The sequence below is a fragment of the Podarcis cretensis genome (assembly GCF_951804945.1).
Source record: "Podarcis cretensis genome assembly, chromosome: 17".
Lineage (NCBI taxonomy): Eukaryota > Metazoa > Chordata > Lepidosauria > Squamata > Lacertidae > Podarcis > Podarcis cretensis.
The window spans coordinates 22,925,155-22,943,565 of record NC_137187.1 but is presented as its reverse complement, the minus strand read 5'-3'; the positions used below and the strand labels follow the sequence as shown (position 1 = coordinate 22,943,565).

The 18,411-nt window shown below is 42.3% G+C and overlaps 1 protein-coding gene across 1 annotated transcript in view; it reads left to right on the top strand.

Moving 5' to 3' along the window:
* JAK2 (Janus kinase 2) overlaps positions 1-18,411 on the top strand; it is a 91,904-nt gene that overhangs the window by 441 nt on the left and 73,052 nt on the right. Inside the window, exon 2 of the mRNA XM_079959192.1 lies at positions 247-327. The gene's annotated coding sequence lies outside the window, so the exon portion shown is untranslated. The remainder of the gene's footprint in view (positions 1-246; positions 328-18,411) is intronic.

Genomic DNA, 18,411 nt, shown 5'->3' with positions numbered 1-18,411 from the left:
CCACAAAAGCAAAACTAATTTTGCGCAGGAAACTTCGGGCGGGCTGCGCTTCCTTCCACGCACCCAGAGAAATTCCCTTCCCAGATACGAATGAAACCAAAGTGCAACCCTATCAAAACGGGCTGGATCGCTTGGGATATTAAGAGTTATGAAGGCCAGGGGTGTAATCCATCCCCCTCCCCATTATTCCCCCCCCCCTTCTATTAAAATAATATTAATGAAATATTATAATAACTCTCTCTTTAGGCTGTAGTTGCAGTCTGAGGTAGAAAGATGTGAACTCTTTCCTCGTGGACAAGAAGAGGCCTTTCTTCCACCTTCCCGATGGTGTGTATTTTTATTTTTTAAAAAACTTTTTTGGGGGGTGGGAATCGGTGTTTAAGTAATGCACCTTCAAGATATAGTTAAAGGGTTGAGGAGATTTCCCTCACGTGCCTATTGTCTTTCAGCTAAGGGGTAATTATTGTAGTCCTAGTGCATATAATTATGTTATGATTTGTTTTTGCACTTTCTCTTTTGCAGCATGGAACTTGTTTTCCAGCTGCTAATCTGCTTCTTAAGAAGGAAAGATTGTGTGGGTTGTTGGGGAAGGGGAGATCTGGGGCAGCGAACTTTTTATCTGGGGTGGGAAGGAGTAATGAAATGTGCAGTTTCAGTAACAGAGGGCAGTGAGGCTGTTTAGCTCTCCATCCTCTTACTCGATCACTCCAACTTTCCTGGTCTATATAGGAAACAGATTCCCTTTGACATTGCTGAGTTGTAACTTTGGAAAATAATGGAGTGCGAAGGAAATGAAAAATACCAGTAGGAAACATGTCAGGCAATTTCGTATATTTTTTTAAAGCTGTTGCTATTTAACAAACCAAAACCAAAACAAAACAAAACAAAACACAGAGTCTGTATATGAGCTGTTGGTTTTCAGACAGTAAAATCGGTGTGAATTATATGGGAGATACATGATTGTATCTTCCAACATCCTTTTCTTTGATTAAAAACAGCTGTGATGTGGTCTTGGCTAATAGCTATGGAGGGGGAAAGATAGGTACCTGTAGAAATTTTAAGTTGTTTGAAGGGTGTGGGAGGAAGCTTGGGGTCCATCTAATTCGGTTATTCATTGTGTTGTGCAAACCCATTCCTTATATACTTGCAATTTATTTTTCCGTCAAATGTGCATGTGTTGTATATGCAATTCATACATTAAGAAGAAGAAGAAGAAGAGCATTAATATTGCTGTCAAAAGTTAAGGTTTCGAGCTCTTCCTGACATCTGTAAAATGTTTGTTGCTTTGTCGCCTGGCCAACTGCTGCCTTCCTTGGTGTCATTTCCTTGTGGGCTGATCAGTGGCATAGCGTGGGTTGTCAGCACCCGGGGCAAGGCAAGTAATTTGCGCCCCCTAACCCTGGATTTGAGCCCCCTATCCGTAACCCTAACCCTGTTGCGCCCGGTGCGGCCGGCACCCCCTGCACCCCCCACGCTACGCCACTGGGGCTGATGCTACGGGCACCAGATAAGAATATTGCCCTTTTCATCAAATCAAATAGTTGATTTTTCCACCCTGCAGCTGGTAGTGTTTTACTGACATTGGAAGAGGAGCACAGGACCTCTGTTCCAAGTTGGCTGTTGCAAAGGAGTGTAAAACCTTGATTACGAGTTGGAGCGAAAAGCCCCCTCTTAAACGCAAAGCAGTGAGGAGCTTCATAGTTTTCTGCCACTGTTACACTGCTGTCGTCCCCCCCCCCCCCACACAGCAGAGATGTGTGTGAACAAACAACACATCCTCACATGTGTGTACACATTCCATGAGAGTCTTGGCTGTCTGTCGTGGCCCTCAGTGCTGAATGAAGAACTTGGAACTCCCTGCACAGTTTCTGCTAAAGGTTTTGATGCATAAATCAGATTGGTACATAGGCAAAGCGCAGGTTACAAGATGTAGCAGGTATCTTGTATAAAGGGCTAGGTATAGAGATATGGCTAAGTGCAAGCAGATAATGTTGATCCAATAAGCCACATGCTCCCTGGACCTTCCTTTTGAAGAGTGGGGTAAGCACAGCTCTTAGCATAGCAAGTGGTCAGCACCCAATTAACTCCGAATTAGTTGCCTTCCAAGGGATGCGGCTGGTGATGTGGGTTAAACCACAGAGCCTAGGACTTGCCGATCAGAAGGTCAGCGGTTCGAATCCCCGCGACGGGGTGAGCTCCCGTTGCTCGGTCCCTGCTCCTGCCAACCTTGCAGTTCGAAAGCACGTCAAAGTGCAAGTAGATAAATAGGTACCACTCCGGCAGGAAGGTAAACGGCGTTTCCATGCACTGCTCTGGTTCACCAGAAGCGGCTTGGTCATGCTGGCCACATGACCTGGAAGCTGTATGCCGGCTCCCTCAGCCAATAAAGCGAGATGAGCGCTGTTGGGTTGAAATGAACGACAGACGAGTGGTGGGTGTCATATGGGAGGCATCTCCCGAGCATATCTCGGGGAGTCTCTTTTATTGAATATTACAGCATTGCCACATATGTGCTTGTTGCTGATTGGTTAACACAAGTACAAAGCAAAAGTTGCATATAAGCACCAATAGATTAAAGGCTGGGAAAGGGAACACATAACTAGACAGGCATGGAAACCTCCTTATTAAACTATAACTAGTGATTAATATAGCAAGACTTAAACTATTACTAGTGATTAATATATAGCATTCATCCGTAGATGTGGTCAACCAAGCACTAAGAACAGGTCAGGATGCAATGTCTCATGAACTCATGGTGAACTGAACATTCTAGGGTGATGTACAGAAGCAAAACTTTCCTTCATCTCCCCCTTTCTTTTTTGATTTAAAGGTGAGTGGGACAAAAATACTTCGGGATACGTGGTTTGCCAGCGCATGCCCGAAATAAGTCTGCCCACATCTCCCCTATTATTTACTGTTGGTGCTGCCATTTCGCAAAGTAGGCAGCAATTATTTTATTGGGTGGCAGAGGAGGAGAAAAACACTGAGACCAAAGGCGCATGAGACCAGGAATGCATTGGATGAAGCAGCATAGCAAAATTAATATACATATTATGACAATAACATATTGAAAAAGATTACGAAGCCAATTCAGATTTGGCAACCAGCCGGTGAGCCACTGGGCGAACGAATCCCAGAGGCCAGAAAATCCAACGTCCTGTTTAATGTGATGTGTAAGATTTTGCAAATGAGAGATTTGCTTTTGAATAGCTTTGGAATTATCAGTAATATTGAAACAACACATGTCATTCACTTGTTCACAACCATAATGATGAAGCATTAGCAAATAGTCAATAGTGGCACGATTTTGTAAAAGTCCGTGGCGAAGTTCACTCTGTTCTTTATTCAAAAGGTGAAGAGCTTGTGAAGTAAAGTTCAAAGCTTTTGCTGCGGAGCAAGCTAAAGAGTTAATGTTCATACTATTCCGTACAGCCAATCCAGGGACTCCTAAGAGAGAGACAGCTAAAGAAATATATTCAGATCTACTGGGAAGAGAAACAGAATCGTCACAATCATTAGTCATTAGTCCACAGAGCGGCGATATCGAGAGCGGGACAAATGATGCTTTTTGGGTAAAATGATTGACAAACGGCTTAAGCAGCAGGGCGTGCCATGGCTGATGTTTGCTGGAATATAATTGAATGTATAGCCTGGGCACGACCAGAACCAGCCTTCAGGCAACTCTGTATATTTATATACATAAGAAATATTTACATAATTAGAGCACAATTAACCATACGGGCACAAGTGACATTAAAGGAAGCCACATATGTGGTCAACAAATCAATGGCCAGAGGTGGGCGTCGGCGCACTTGGGTACCCCAGTTATGGTAACCGGAATAACCAAGGGCGCGGAGAGAATAATTTTGGGGTAGGGATGAGTAAAACCAGGTATCATTTTGCACGTCAAGAGGGTCATGGCAAACAGGGATAAGGCAAGAGCCAAGGATTTCACCTATTGATACCTGCTGGGTTAGGCAAAAAGAAGAAACATTGAGGGTTTTTGCAAAAGATTCCCACACATTTATTGGTGTGGAGCCACCGCTATTAAGAGCGGAAGCAGAAAGGGGCAAAAACAAAACGCTGAAAATGAGCACTATCATGGAATTAAGGCAGGAAATGAGACACAGAAGCAAATTATCAGGGGTTGCTTTTAACTGCTTTTCCTTTCTAAGCTGTTCAGCTTGAAATGAGAGTGATTTTATTTGGCCCCACGTCACTGGTCCATTACGATTTCCTCGTTTGCGAGTCCTGGGGGGGCTGGGCGTTGCATCCTGGGTGATCTGGAGTTGACGGTCGAACTGCGGTATCTGATTCGGCAGGGCCTGTTGGCATGCCATAGTAGAGACGGATGCAGCGTGCGGGAACCCAGTGAGCACCCTGTGGAGTAGAAACTGCAGCATAACCCTTTCCCCAGGTGATCAGTTTTACTGGTTCACTCCATTCGTTGGAGGGTAATATTTTATAATGGACCAGCGGGGCTGGAAGTATCTCTTTTTGCTGGAAATGTTTTTGGAGGCGAGTATAGGGTTGATGATCCTATATGGAGACATTCGAATGATTGAGAGTAAAGAGAACACTAGCCAACCAGCCTTCCTGTTCTGAAAGTGAGGCTGGGACTCCGGCCTTTTTTTCCTGTCGAATTAAGGCAGTTTTTAAGGTGCGGTTAGCACGTTCAACAATAGCTTGGCCTTGGGAATTGTAAGGGATGCCAAATAAATGGTGAATATTCCAAGTTTCACAAAACTGAGCAAAGGTTTTTGCACAATACGCTGGGGCATTGTCAGTTTTTAAGGAATGAGGCTTGCCCATGACTGACATGGTACGAACAAGATGATTGCAAACGTGTTTAACCTGTTCTCCCCTTTGAGGGGTGGTCCAAATAAAGCCAGAAAACGTATCAATGCAGACATGTATGAACTTCCAAGGTGAGAAAGGGGAAAAGTGAGTCACATCCATTTGCCACAACTGGTTGGCCTCCAGCCCACGGGGATTGACACCAGGGCTGGGGTGGCCAATCTGATTAGAGCATTGAGGACATTGTTGGATAATTGCATGAGCCGCTTCCAAAGGAATTTGGAATTGGCGGCTAAGAGCTTTTGCATTCTGATGATGGAAAGCATGACTTTCAATGGGAGAGACAGGCAAAGCCCTAAGCAAAGAGTCTGCTTTTGCATTACCATCAGTAAGAAAGCCTGGGAAGGGTTGGTGAGAGCGAATGTGCACCACAAATAGTGGGTGGGAGTGATTGGAGAGAAGCAATTGTAAAGACAAGAAAAGGCTCAATAGATTGTCATCCAATAAGGGACTTACATAGCTGCCCTGTAAACGAGTTATAACATTGGTAACATAAAAGCTGTCCACTACCAAATTAATTGGCTGTGAGGAGAAATGATGCAGAGCTTTAACAGCAGCTGCCAACTCAGAACATTGAGCTGATTTTTTGTGGGAGAGTATAGAGGCTGTGCCATTCCTCATTTTGTTGCCATGCAATCACCCCCCTGGAGGGGGCTCCATCAGTAAAAACAGTAGGGGCATCCAAAGGGACAGGAGATAATATGGAAGAGAAAGATAGGGAAAATTGTTTACCCATTTGCAGGCGAGGGTCGGCGGGGACATGGCAGCCCACCGATCCGACAAAATCGGCTAAGGCGCACTGCAAATCCATGCTAGTGGAAAAAACAGTTTCCCATTGTTCCAGTGGCATGGGCACAATAATTTGGAGGCAATCAATACCAAAGAGACTTTTGCAATAATATTCTAGGGTGATGTGCAGAAGCAAAACTTTCCTTCAGAGCGCCGCAACCCCAGAGTCGGCCACAACTGGACCCTTTACCTTTACCCTTTATAGAGACATGGCTAAGTGCAAGCAGATAATGTTGATCCAATAAGCCACATGCGCCCTGGGCCTTCCTTTTGAAGAGTAGGGTAAGCACAACTCTTAGCGTGGCAAGTGGTCAGCACCCAATTAACTCTCAATTAGTTGCCTTCCTGAAAGAGGGACATCCTCACTGACAGGAGAAGGAGACGTCTGCCTAGGGTTGGCCAATGTCACAGGGCTGGAACAGTCCTCTGGCAACCCACTTTGCCCCTGCCTTGGATCCATTTCTCCATTCCTCCTTGCCAAGTTCAGACATCTCCAATTCCCTGAGCACCTCCTGTTCCTCCTTAGCATCTGACCACCCCCTGCATGAAACCTGCAATAGCTTCATGGCATCGCCCCGTTTCTGAAGTGCCCCCACCCCAGTCATGAGGTTTGGATTTGCCCGGATAGCAGTAATGGAATTTGGCAGTTAATTGGGGGCATGCAAGTCACCTGTGTCTTCCCAGAATGGCTCTATTGGCCATAATTGGTCCAGTGAATCAAATACCTGCAGCCTAGGGTTGCCCAGCTCCAACTCCCTGAGCTCCTCCCTTTCCTCCTCAGGATCCGGCCATCTCCTCCATGACACCGGCTCTCAGTCACAAATACTCACATGTTTAGAGACCTGTCAGGAATGCTTTACTGTGAGGGATGCGGGTGGCGCTGTGGTCTAAACCACTGAGCCTCTTGGGCTTGCCAGTCAGAAGGTCGGCAGTTCAAATCCACATGACGGGGTGAGCTCCCGTTGCTCGGTCCCAGCTCCTGCCAACCTAGCAGTTTGAAATCACGCCAGTGCAAGTAGATAAATAGGTACCACTGCGGTGGGAAGGTAAACGGCATTTCCGTGCACTCTGGCTTTCGTCACGGTGTTGCGTTGTGCCAGAAGCGGTTTAGTCCTGCTGGCCACATGACCCGGAAAGCTGCGGACAAACACCGGCTCCCTCGGCCTGAAGGTGAGAGGAGTGCTGCAACCCCATAGTCGCCTTTGACTGGACTTAACCATCCAGGGGTCCTTTACCCTTTTTAGCTTTACTGTGAGGGCAAACACTACTGTAACAGTTGCATTCCTATGGTAAACAAAATTGTCTTGTAAAAAGCGAAGCCTTTCAGAAAGTGGAAGTTTAAAAGCAAGGGAAGCTTCCAAAGGGCCTTGGAAGCTGCAGAGCAGGCATAGGCAAACTCGGCCCACTAGATGTTTTGGGACTACAACTCCCATCATCCCTAGCTAACAGGACCAGTGGTCAGGGATGATGGGAATTGTAGTCCTAAAAAACATATGGAGGGCCGAGTTTGCCTATGTCTGCTGCAGAGGCTTTGTTCAACTGGAAAATGAAAGGCAAGCAAGGTGCTTAATACGTGGTATTGCGTTGCCAGTGCCAGTCATGCAGGAGTTAAAGTACAGCTTTGGAAGCAAACTCTTGAAAGTTAACCCAGTGGAAGCAAAATGTCCTCAGCTACAGAATATTACTAAAGGACACTGAGTGTCTCTTGTGTAACTGTATAACTGTATGCTATGCTTACTCGTGTTCAGTGCCAGTTAATTACATAATTATTACCTTATTCTGGTTGTAGGGTTATATATCAGCCTTGGTATCTTTTGACAGGTGGCATTTTACTTTTAATAACAGCTTCATTAATTGGGAGTGAGAGTGTGTGTGTGTGAGAGAGAGAGAGAGAGTGTGTGCAGTGGGGTGTTAATTCAGCTTTGGGAAGGGCAAAGTATTTCACAATTGGGAGTTAAATATTCTTGAAAGAGGCAACTTAGGAAATTGCTCTGCATTTATTGTGCTTTTAAAACCTGGTCACTGAGTTCTTTTTGCATGGCCCTTTTTTATATCAAAGGCAGTGTCCAAAATCAACTTCTGTGGTGCTTTGAGAGTTACAACTATGCAGCTACAACTTTTTAATATACCAGAGCATTAAGAATACAAGTTTAATTCTGTATTTTTGAAATGTGTGTGTTTGACTTACTTGGTTGCATATTTGATGTAGTGCACTTATTTTCAGAATATGCTGTTCTTTGAAATATTTGTTTTATGTATTGAATTTGTATACTGCTCTTCCTCCCAAAGGAGCCTAGGGCAGCAAACACATCCTGAATGTTAAACAAACCCCTCTAAGAGTAATCCGTCATTCCTAGTGTCCAGTGTCTTAACTAATGCCAAACTAGAATTTTCCACTCTCTCAATATACTCAACAGATCCCAAAGTACTGAATAGTGTATCAGTATGTACTATAACAGACACTCATTGGTATCATTATCATAGTCTGAAGCTTCCACTGTAAATTCTTGTAAATTGATGCTTCTGACATACATAAGAATGTTCTAGTTAACCATGGTGGCAAAAAATTGTTTCGATATTTTGAAAAAAAAATGTGGATTTTGTTTAAGTTTGGGAGTTGAAAAGATGTAAGAGGTGATATCAAATGTTAGTAGTCTAACTCATAGTTAACCCATTGATTTCAGTGAGTCTTGTTTGAGGATGAATTAGGTATTGTTTTTAGTTGAACTGAGTGTTGATTCCATATATTTGCAAAAAGGGAAAACCAACATCAAACAGATTATGCCTTCTACTCCCTCCCTTTCAACCCCATTCCAGATTACTGCATTTTCTGCCTTCAGTGCATCAGCAAAAAGCAGATTTCCACTGTGACTCGCAAGGTCTTTAAACTATGTAGTTAGAGCCAATTTGGCGTCTATATCAATATAAACAGAACAAACAACACAGTGTGCATTGCTTTATATTTGCTGAATGTTATCTGCCGTTTCACGGATCCAATTTGCTATGCATTTTACTCCCAGTAATAATAGCATCTTCTAATACCATATTCTTTTGTTAATCCTCCTTGCATACAATCAGTTATTCTGCAGAGTTCAACTCTAATGAATGCTCACTCTGATTTCACTGATCAGAAAACGTTTTATCCAGTGCTGATCCAAACCCTCCTTCCTGCCCCATCTCATCGCACCCATTTAAGATGCTACAGTTCTTTCTTATTTACTGTCTCTCTGTGTGGAACAGAAAACACTTTTACAAATGCTGTCACCAGTGTCTCTGGTTTGGAAATCCATCCCGGTGCTCCCACCTTGCCTTCTTTGCATGCTTGTGTTGCAAACATTCAGAAAACCTGCCACAAGACTTGAAAGCGAATATGAATGCAGCAAGGAACAGCCGTGTAGTCTGTTGTGAGTCATGAAGATCTGGACCATTTGTATCATTGCCACAGTTCAGAGCTTCTGCTGCAATATCTTTTGGTAACTGTTTCCATGGCAGGGAGCACATTATTCCAAAACACGGTTCAGACTCTTGACAAGCATATTTATATTTGCTGTATCCTGCTTAGATGTTTTCGGCACAAGTTAGCAGCATGTAAACATTCTTATAAATAAAATGAAAATACTGGCATTGGAAGTTCTTGCAGACAGCAATATCTGCCATTTGTTTTGCTGGCATCAAACATTTAGGGTTTCTTTTTTTGATAGAAAACAATGGATGCCACCATTCTTCTTTCTGAGTGTCATGTACCAACAACAGTTGCTACACCAGGGAGCAATTAGGAAATGGGCATGCTCCAAGCGTCTGTCAAACAATTGCCTTCTGATGAGGTTCTTTGGGCTTTGGTATGTTGGCCTAGATAGGTGTTGTGATTATTCTGCATGTGAAAGGGCAGGTCCTGTGACCTGTGTCAAGCTTTTCTATGTCTTTGAACACATATACATATACTGCAACTCTGTTTAACGTTAGTGGTGAATATCTGGTTCATAGGTAAAGGTAAAGGGACCCCTGACCATTAGGTCCAGTCGTAACCGACTCTGGAGTTGCGTTGCTCATTTCACTTTATTGGCTGAGGGAGCCAGCGTACAGCTTCCGGGTCATGTGGCCAGCATGACTAAGCCGCTTTTGGCGAACCAGAGCAGCGCACGGAAACGCTGTTTACTTTCCCGCCGGAGCGGTACCTATTTATCTACTTGCACTTTGACGTTCTTTCGAACTGCTAGGTTGGTTTGGAGCAGGAACCGAGCAACGGGAGCTCACCCCGTGGTGGGGATTCGAACCGCCGACCTTCTGATTGGCAACCCCTAGGCTCTGTGGTTTAACCCACAGCGCCACCTGCATCCCATTATCCGGTTCATAGGTTTGCATATATCCCCTTGTCACTGAGTACCGTATTGGCCCGAGTATAAGCCGCACCTTTAAAATTCGGGGTGAGGGGAGACAATACCTGAATATAAGCCGCTCCCTTAAAATTCTGCAGGCACTCACACCCTTTCCGTTTTACCATATGTCTGTGTTTTAGCAGCAACATAGTAAAATCCAATTTTTGTAAGGTCGTGAATTTAAGCCACACTTTTCACGGTTGGCATTTGGAGGGGGGTGCGGCATATATTCGGGCCAATACAGTAATAGGCAAAAGGATGGGGGAGAACACTTCTTTTAATTAAAAAGTGGAAATATAATTTTATGCCTATCTCATAACAGATGTGGATATTCAACTAATGCAACCAAACCACTCCTGAATCTGGTCCAAATTTTAGAAAACAAAGGAATCACATAGATCAGTGGTTTTCTGGTTCGGGAATAGGATCAGAATCTTATTCTGATTTGTGAATGTATCCTTGACTCAGTTGATGTTCCTATCCTCTAATTATCTGCTATAATTAGATTTACAGTAAGTAGAATGGCACCTGCTATAGCCTTAGAATGGCAGTTTCAAAAACTTCCTATCTTAGTTGGGCATCTTTAGTGCTCAGTCATCAGTTGACATCAGAAATAATTTGATTCTGTACATTTTTAATAGATTTTGGGATGATGGGCTTATTGAGTCAGAGAGAGCAACTGATGTAAGTTAAATAGCTTCTGGGCTTCATGCCTGTGGCACACAAATTGCATTGTACCCCAACTTTTTGATAAGTGAATACCTAATTTCATGGCCGCCAATACCAGCTACCTTTGATGGGTGTAGTGTATTCACACATATTATTAACTTGCTTGTGATGGTTCTCCTTTGTGCAGTTAAGCAGCTGCACGTTGGAACAGTTATTTCCTAAGACCGTTGTTAAGGCAGTTCCTTTCTTGGTTATAAAAATAAGTATTGATTAATTTTTGTTTACACTTTGTCAGATTCGTTCACACTAAACAGCTGCATGAGTTTATAACCAGGCACCTCAGGTTAGCTGGAATATGTTAGATATATTTTGCAGAAACAGAACATGCAAAACTGAAAGTATACAAGCTAATCATTAGTCTGCTATCTTTTTGTGGCAAGCCATATTTACATAATAAGACAAATATAACTAATATTGTTTAGTCTATGGATGCAATCACGGAACTGTGTGTTTTCTCATTGTATATTTGCATGGGAAATGTCACGTATCTAAAGAACTAAAATAACATACGTTGACATTCTTTCCTTCTCAAAACAGTTATTCATGGTTAACTTTTATCTTCAGTCTTTATTCTAAAAGATAGCTATAATTGTAGATTGGTTGGTGCTGAAAATAATTCAACTTCCAGGGAAACAATGTCTGCATCTCTGCCAACAATGCACAGGAGTGGGGGGGGGGGAGGGAGGTGTCACTTTGTGGCACCTGAATTCAAAATCCTATCCCTAATCTTGGTAAAGTTCTACCTATCTCCACCCCTTTCTTCCTACCCAAGAGGAATAGTGCAAATCATGAACTTCTAACTAATTGCTTAAATGTCCCTTGCTCTATTCTTTGGAAAGCTTTACCAGTTATATAAATGCTAGAATTCTGACACTGCATTGATAGAAAGTAGAGTTTTATGACTTTGCATTGCAGGTGATGTCTTCTCAATCAAACCGTGGCATATTTATTGAACCTTTGTTCTCTCAATTAGGGGGACCAATTCTAATTTTTGTTGCTTTTCTACCAGTGCTTTTATCCCAAAGCATCTGCGCTTCTCTGTTCAAAATCTACATGTACTCAGTGGACGAACTCAGGACTACTATGAGATATAAATTACAAATCCACCCATCTATGATTCTGTGAATCATTGTTCTTGCTAGACAGTCTTGATCAAGTCACAGTTTTCCAGCCTTAGTTCTGCATTTGTAAAATGGGGAAAATATCCACTTGCTTCATATATTTGTTGTAGTAGGAGAAGCTGTGCAGCACTGCTTCACTGTAAAAGCGTTTATGCAGTTGACTAGCAATTACAACAACACAGACAAAATGCTCATTATTGTGACAGGAAGCAACAGAGAAAAGACATGGTTCTTGTAGGAACACCTGGCAATAAACTGTGTTTGTGGCTTTGCATATTGCTGTGACCCTTTCTCTTGCTGATATATAATGCCACTGCTTATATATCAGCACTGGTTATATGCCCAGGGCTGCCTGGGAATTCGTAGAAACCCAAAGATATTGTGATTTTTAAATACAGTGGTACCTTGGGTTACAGACTCCACTAACCCAGAAATAGTACCTTGGGTTAAGAACTTTGCTTCAGGATGAGAACAGAAATCGTGCGGTGGCGGCGCGGCAGCAGCGGGAGGCCCCATTAGCTAAAGTGGTGCTTCAGGTTAAGAACAATTTCAGGTTAAGAACGGACCTCCAGAAAGAATTAAGTACGTAATCAGAGATACCACTGTAGTGTAATTTGGCAGTTTGGACCTGCCACACCAAAAATCGAGTGGATACATACCAAAGTTGCTTCTCTGTCCACTATCTCGATTCAAAATAGTGTCAAGCATCAAATAACAACACCCCCCCCCCCTTCTTTGCAAGAGACTTGTCTCAAAGAGCTACTCTGGAAAATTGCAATTGACATGGTGATAAACTTTTAGTGTGTCCAAACACTAGCTTTTGACAGATTTAGGGGAGAGTGACTGATTTGGTCACACCGGGCATGAAGCCTTGCGGGTGCCATGGGGGGCTGTAAATATGATTAGGATGGAGCACAAGGGGGGGCAAATTTGGGTGTTGCACACCAATGAAATGGAGGCAGTGAAAGATTTTACTTTCTTGGGCTCCATGATCACTGCAGATGGTGACAGCAGTTACAAAATTAAAAGACGCCTGCTTCTTGGGAGAAAAGCAATTATAAACCTAGACAGCATCTTAAAAAGCAGAGACATCACCTTGCCAACAAAGGTCCGTATAGTTAAAGCTATGGTTTTCCCAGTAGTGATGTACGGAAATGAGAGCTAGACCATAAAGAAGGCTGATCGCCGAAGAATTGATGCTTTTGAATTATGGTGCTGGAGACTCTTGAGAGTCCCATGGACTGCAAGAAGATCAAACCTATCCATTCTGAAGGAAATCAGCCCTGAGTGTTCACTGGAAGGACAGAGCCTGAAGGTGAGGCTCCAAGACTTTGGGCACCTCATGAGAAGAGAAGACTCCCTGGGAAAGACCCTGATGTTGGGAAAGATGGAGGGAGAAGAAGACGACAGAGGACAAGATGGTTGGACAGTGTTCTCGAAGCTACCAGCATGAGTTTGACCAAACTGCAGGAGGCAGTGGAAGACAGGAGGGCCTGGCGTGCTCTGGTCCATGGAGTCACGAAGAGTCGGACACGACTAAACAACATACCAATGAAATTTGTGACCCCAAGGTCCTCCACTACTTTTGGTGGCTTGGTTCCGTGTGACTAATGCACCAGCATAGACTCAGCCAATGAGATCACTCTCCATCCCCTTAGCTGCAAGATTCCTTCATTATCCACTATGTATGAATTGTGATGTGTATCCTATTGCCTTTGACTTGGGAACAATCAGGCAGAAACATACATGCAAGTGAGGCATTCTTTGACTGCATTTCATCTGAAATAAGCCCTTGGACTCATGAAAGCTTATATGATGGATTAAATGGAAGACTGTTGTGGATGGGATGGGTATAAAAAAGGACCGTGAGAAAGGAGAAATAATAATGGAAACTAGCTTCAGAGAAAAAGTCACGGGTGACTAATGATATGAACCTAATGACCTGGAAATGGGTTTTGAATTATAAATTCCTTCCTCATTCTAACCGTAGACCCAAAGTCTACAGTAAAGTTAAAGTCCCAAAAACATTGTCAAAATTATTGAAACAGATTTGGTTTCTTTTATTTTTGAAAAACCCAGCTTTTTAAAAATCGGCATATGTATGTTCTATCCTGCCTCTCAGTTGTTTTCAATTTCTTTGGCTTGCTTCCTTTTGCATATAAGGATTGGTCTTCTGCCTTCTGAAACTGCCAGAATTAATTTTGAGTCAGCCTGTGTATATTTTAATATAGCATTATTCAGAGGAAACAGGAGAATATGCATGTTCAATTGCATGATTCATCACTAGAGAGACCTAGCCAGATGCCACCCAACAGAATTCTTTTGAACAATGCCACTGCCTTAATGACAGATTTCTCATGTAGTCCAAGTGTCTTTCAAGAACATGAGCCAATATTTTTTTCTCGCCCCTTATGAAAGCAACCTTGTATAGTCATACAATGCAGCAGAATACAACTTGAAAGGAATAGTCTTGCTGGTATGGAAATTGTATGAGTTGTAGCTTGGAAAAGTACCTCTCAAATGTCAAACTTGGGGATGTCCCTAATATTTCAAACGACCCTGTATTAACATTGCAAAGTACTTCATTCTGAATACATTTCTGTTCCACTGAGTTTTCCTAGTACTGACTTAGAGCCAAGCTAGACTTTGTTCCCACCAAGGGGGATGCTGTTGGAAATAAAATAGCCATACTTACACCTCTCCCTATCATATTATCTCTAGGACAATGGTTCCAAAACTCTCTCACACACACCTCGGCCACTTGAAAATTGTTGAGAGTACTTGGTTGACCACTCACGATGTTTCTGCTTGTTGTAACTATGGCAGTACATTGGGTTAAATGCTGTACGCTTTTAAAATTGCTTTTTTATTTCTTATATATTGCATGCTATTATATTGAGCCTGAAATTCATGGAATTCAAATTGTAATGCCAAAAAATGCAAGATAAGAAACAGAAGAAATAATAAAATGCAATTAAAATCAATACAGATATTTAATGCCACCTCCCATAAAGGTAAAAGGACCCCTGACCATTAGGTCCAGTCGTGGCTGACTCTGGGGTTGCGGCGCTCATCTCGCTTTATTGGCCGAGGGAGCCGGCATACAGCTTCTGGGTCATGTGGCCAGCATGACTAAGCCGCTTCTGGCGAACCAGAGCAGTGCACGGAAACACTGTTTACCTTCCCACCAGAGTGGTACCTATTTATCTACTTGCATTTTGACATGCTTTCGAACTGCTAGGTGGGCAGGAGCAGGGACCGAGCAATGGGAGCTCACCCCGTTGCGGGGATTTGAACTGCCAACCTTCTGATCGGCAAGTCCTAGGCTCTGTGGTTTAACCCACAGCACCACCCACGTCCCACATGCCACTTCCCATATTCAACCACAAATCCACAGGTGCCCCGTAGACCACCTTGTGCAGCTCCTAGACCTAGACCATAGTTCGAGAATCCCTGTTCTAAGAGAATTTGCTATGTGACGCACTATGACCACCCTGAGTTTCCTTGCCACAGTCAGTGGTAGCCAGTGCCATGAAGCAAGGGCAGAAGACTCTCTTTAAGTGGGGGCAGGGAGAAGTCCAACTGGTTGTAGCAAGTTAGAATAGTTATTTGCCACATGGTTCCTGGAACTGGGGTACAGGCGCCAAAACAGAACGGTTAGTCGCCATATCCCTCCTCCCAATGTGTCAGTGCTATTTATTTATTCCCCCCCCCCTAAAATGCATGAATGAATATGCAATTCACATCAGTGGCACATTTTTAAAATCACGTTTTTAATAGTTCTCAATTGGTCACCGCAAACATAAATGAGGCTCAGGCTCAGTAATAGTGGCCAACCATAAGCATTCATAAAGACTGGTTGGTGTGCGGGTGGACCATGGGTAGGCAAACTAAGACTCGGGGGCCGGATCCAGCCCAATCACCTTCTCAATCCGGCCCACGGGCGGTCTGGGAATCAGCGTGTTTTTATATGAGTAGAATGTGTCCTTTTATTTAAAATGCATCTCTGGATTATTTGTGGGGCATAGAAATTTGTTCATATTTTTTCCTTTTCAAAATATTGTCCGCTCCCCTGCAGGGTCTGAGGGACAGTGGACCGGCCCACGGCTGAAAAAGTTTGCTGGCCCCTGAACTATTATTGGATTTTTACTTGGCTCATTTCCTGTATCAAAATCAACAGAGAAGCAGTGGCTGAGGACTGCAATAGCCTGGTACAATACTTTGTAACTTAAATTAGCAGGGGATTTTATTACCTTTTGGCATAATTAGTCACTTCCTCAGCCAGGGCTTTTGCCTTCTCAAGGAGTGTCCCCTGTGCTTTTACAACGTTGCATATTCCTTCAGACAACTCAAGTTATCCTGTTCTTTTTAAAGTCTTCAGCGATTAACAGTTTTGTGCTATTTGTATATCTCCTTGTTCACAATGAAATGGACCTCTCTTAGCCCCACTACGGCCTCTTGAATGCAATGCAGGCAGACAGGCACTGAGGAAATAATGTACCCTACTTGAGCTTGCTTTAGTTTTGCTGTGACAGTTCACTGCTGCAAAAGACAAACTCCTGGTCAATTTGAGAAGCAGCTTATTTCTTAGGCCAGAGGTCAGCAAACGTTTTCAGCAGGGGGCCGGTCCACTGTCCCTCAGACCTTATGGGGGGCCGGACTCTCTCTCTCTCTATATATATTTTGGAGAAATAAACGAATTCCTTTCTCCCCCCCCCCCCAATGATATTTATTAAATTTCATACAAAGACATAACTTTAACATAACAAAAAAGAAAAAAACTAATAAAAGAAAAGAAAAAAGAAAACAGAGAAGATAAAGTATTACAGACCTCACATATACCACCACATACATAAATACAATAAGACTTAATTAATTGGTTAAACTCCATCTTCATAAACATATTACTTGACTTCTTCCAATCTCTTCCAACTGAATTTCCTTGTAATTTAATGTAGCAGTTTCCAATGTCATTATTCCATATAACAATATTCCAGTTATAATCAATTTTCCTAACTTTTCTTAGCCTACTGTTTCTTATTTATTTATTTAATCCTAATTTAATCCTAGGCCTAATTAGTTCTTTCAAGTAATTACAAATCTTTAATATTACAATATTTATTCAAATAGTCTTTAAATTTCTTCCAGTCTTCTTGATATTCCTCTTCTTTCTGGTCGCGGATTCTCCCGGTGAGACCAGCCAGCTCCATAAAGTCCATCACCTTCATCTGCCATTCTTCTACCATTGGTAATTCTTGTGTTTTCTATTTTTTGGCTATTAAAATCCGTGCAGCAGTTGTGGCATACAAAAATATTTACATCTTTTTTGGGCAATTCAGAACCTATTATTCCAAGGAGAAAGGCCTGTGGTTTTTTAATAAATGTATAAAAAATAAACGAATTCCTATGCCTCACAAATAACCCAGAGATAATTTTAAATAAAAGCAAAGCACACATTCTACTCATGTAAAAACACGCTGATTCCTGGATTGTCCATGGGCTGGATTGAGAAGGTGATTGGGCCACATCCGGCCCCCGAGCCTTAGGTTGCCTACCCATGTCTTAGAAATTAGGAAATGGTATACAAAAAGTGTATGCAAGCAGAACTATTTCGGATTGCAATGCCTATTTTTTTTTTTGTAATTTTATGTCCACCTCTTTTTGTAGTGCAGGTACTTAAAAGTGGCTTACAGTTAAAGCTAGTATAGAATAAAAGAACAAGAAGAACATAAGTTTAAAGAAGATTGGAAAATATTTGTTGAATATATGGGGGGAAATCGTGTACACTTGAAAACGTTGGCAGCGTTCAGATAAACCCAACTGTGTAAACAAGTTTTGATGGATGTAATAATGGAATTCTGAATGGTTTAGTTTATGTAAAATATGCAGGGATTTATGATATGTAAAATCAACCATGGAAAGTGAAGAAGGCATTGGCATTTTAAGGTTGTTTAAATGAATGTTCTAAATTGTAAAACAGAAAAGTTAATAAAAAATTATATATACAGTTAAAGCTAGTATAAGTAATGTATTTGTGTGTGCACCTCATAGTTCCTTGAAGGTACCTACCTAAAAGGTTGTTTTTAATTACGGAAACTTGCGGCTGGGAGCACAGATTAGTAGTGTTAGCTCCATCCACTCAATTAAAATTAATCTGAAAAATATATATAAATGCTGCATTTCTTCCTCCTTGCAATAAATGATCTTTCTGGCAGTCTTGGAACGTGCCATTTCTTAGGATATGAGATTTTACAGAATCCTACAGTTATAAATTTACCATAGCAGTCTCTTGCGCTGAGACCTTGTGTTGTGTTGTGATTTATTGTTCTTGAGGATGGTGAGCCTTCAAATGTAGCATTTTTGCTTTGTCAAATACCTTTCAGTGGTGCTGCTTTCTATACAGAACTCATTTTCTTTGGTACTGTACTCTGTATTTATAAGATAAGAGCAATGCTTATCTTGGTGGGGAGGTGAAGAGTGTATGCATTTATATAATTATATTGATACGGTCATAGAAAGTTTGCAATATTGCCTATTCT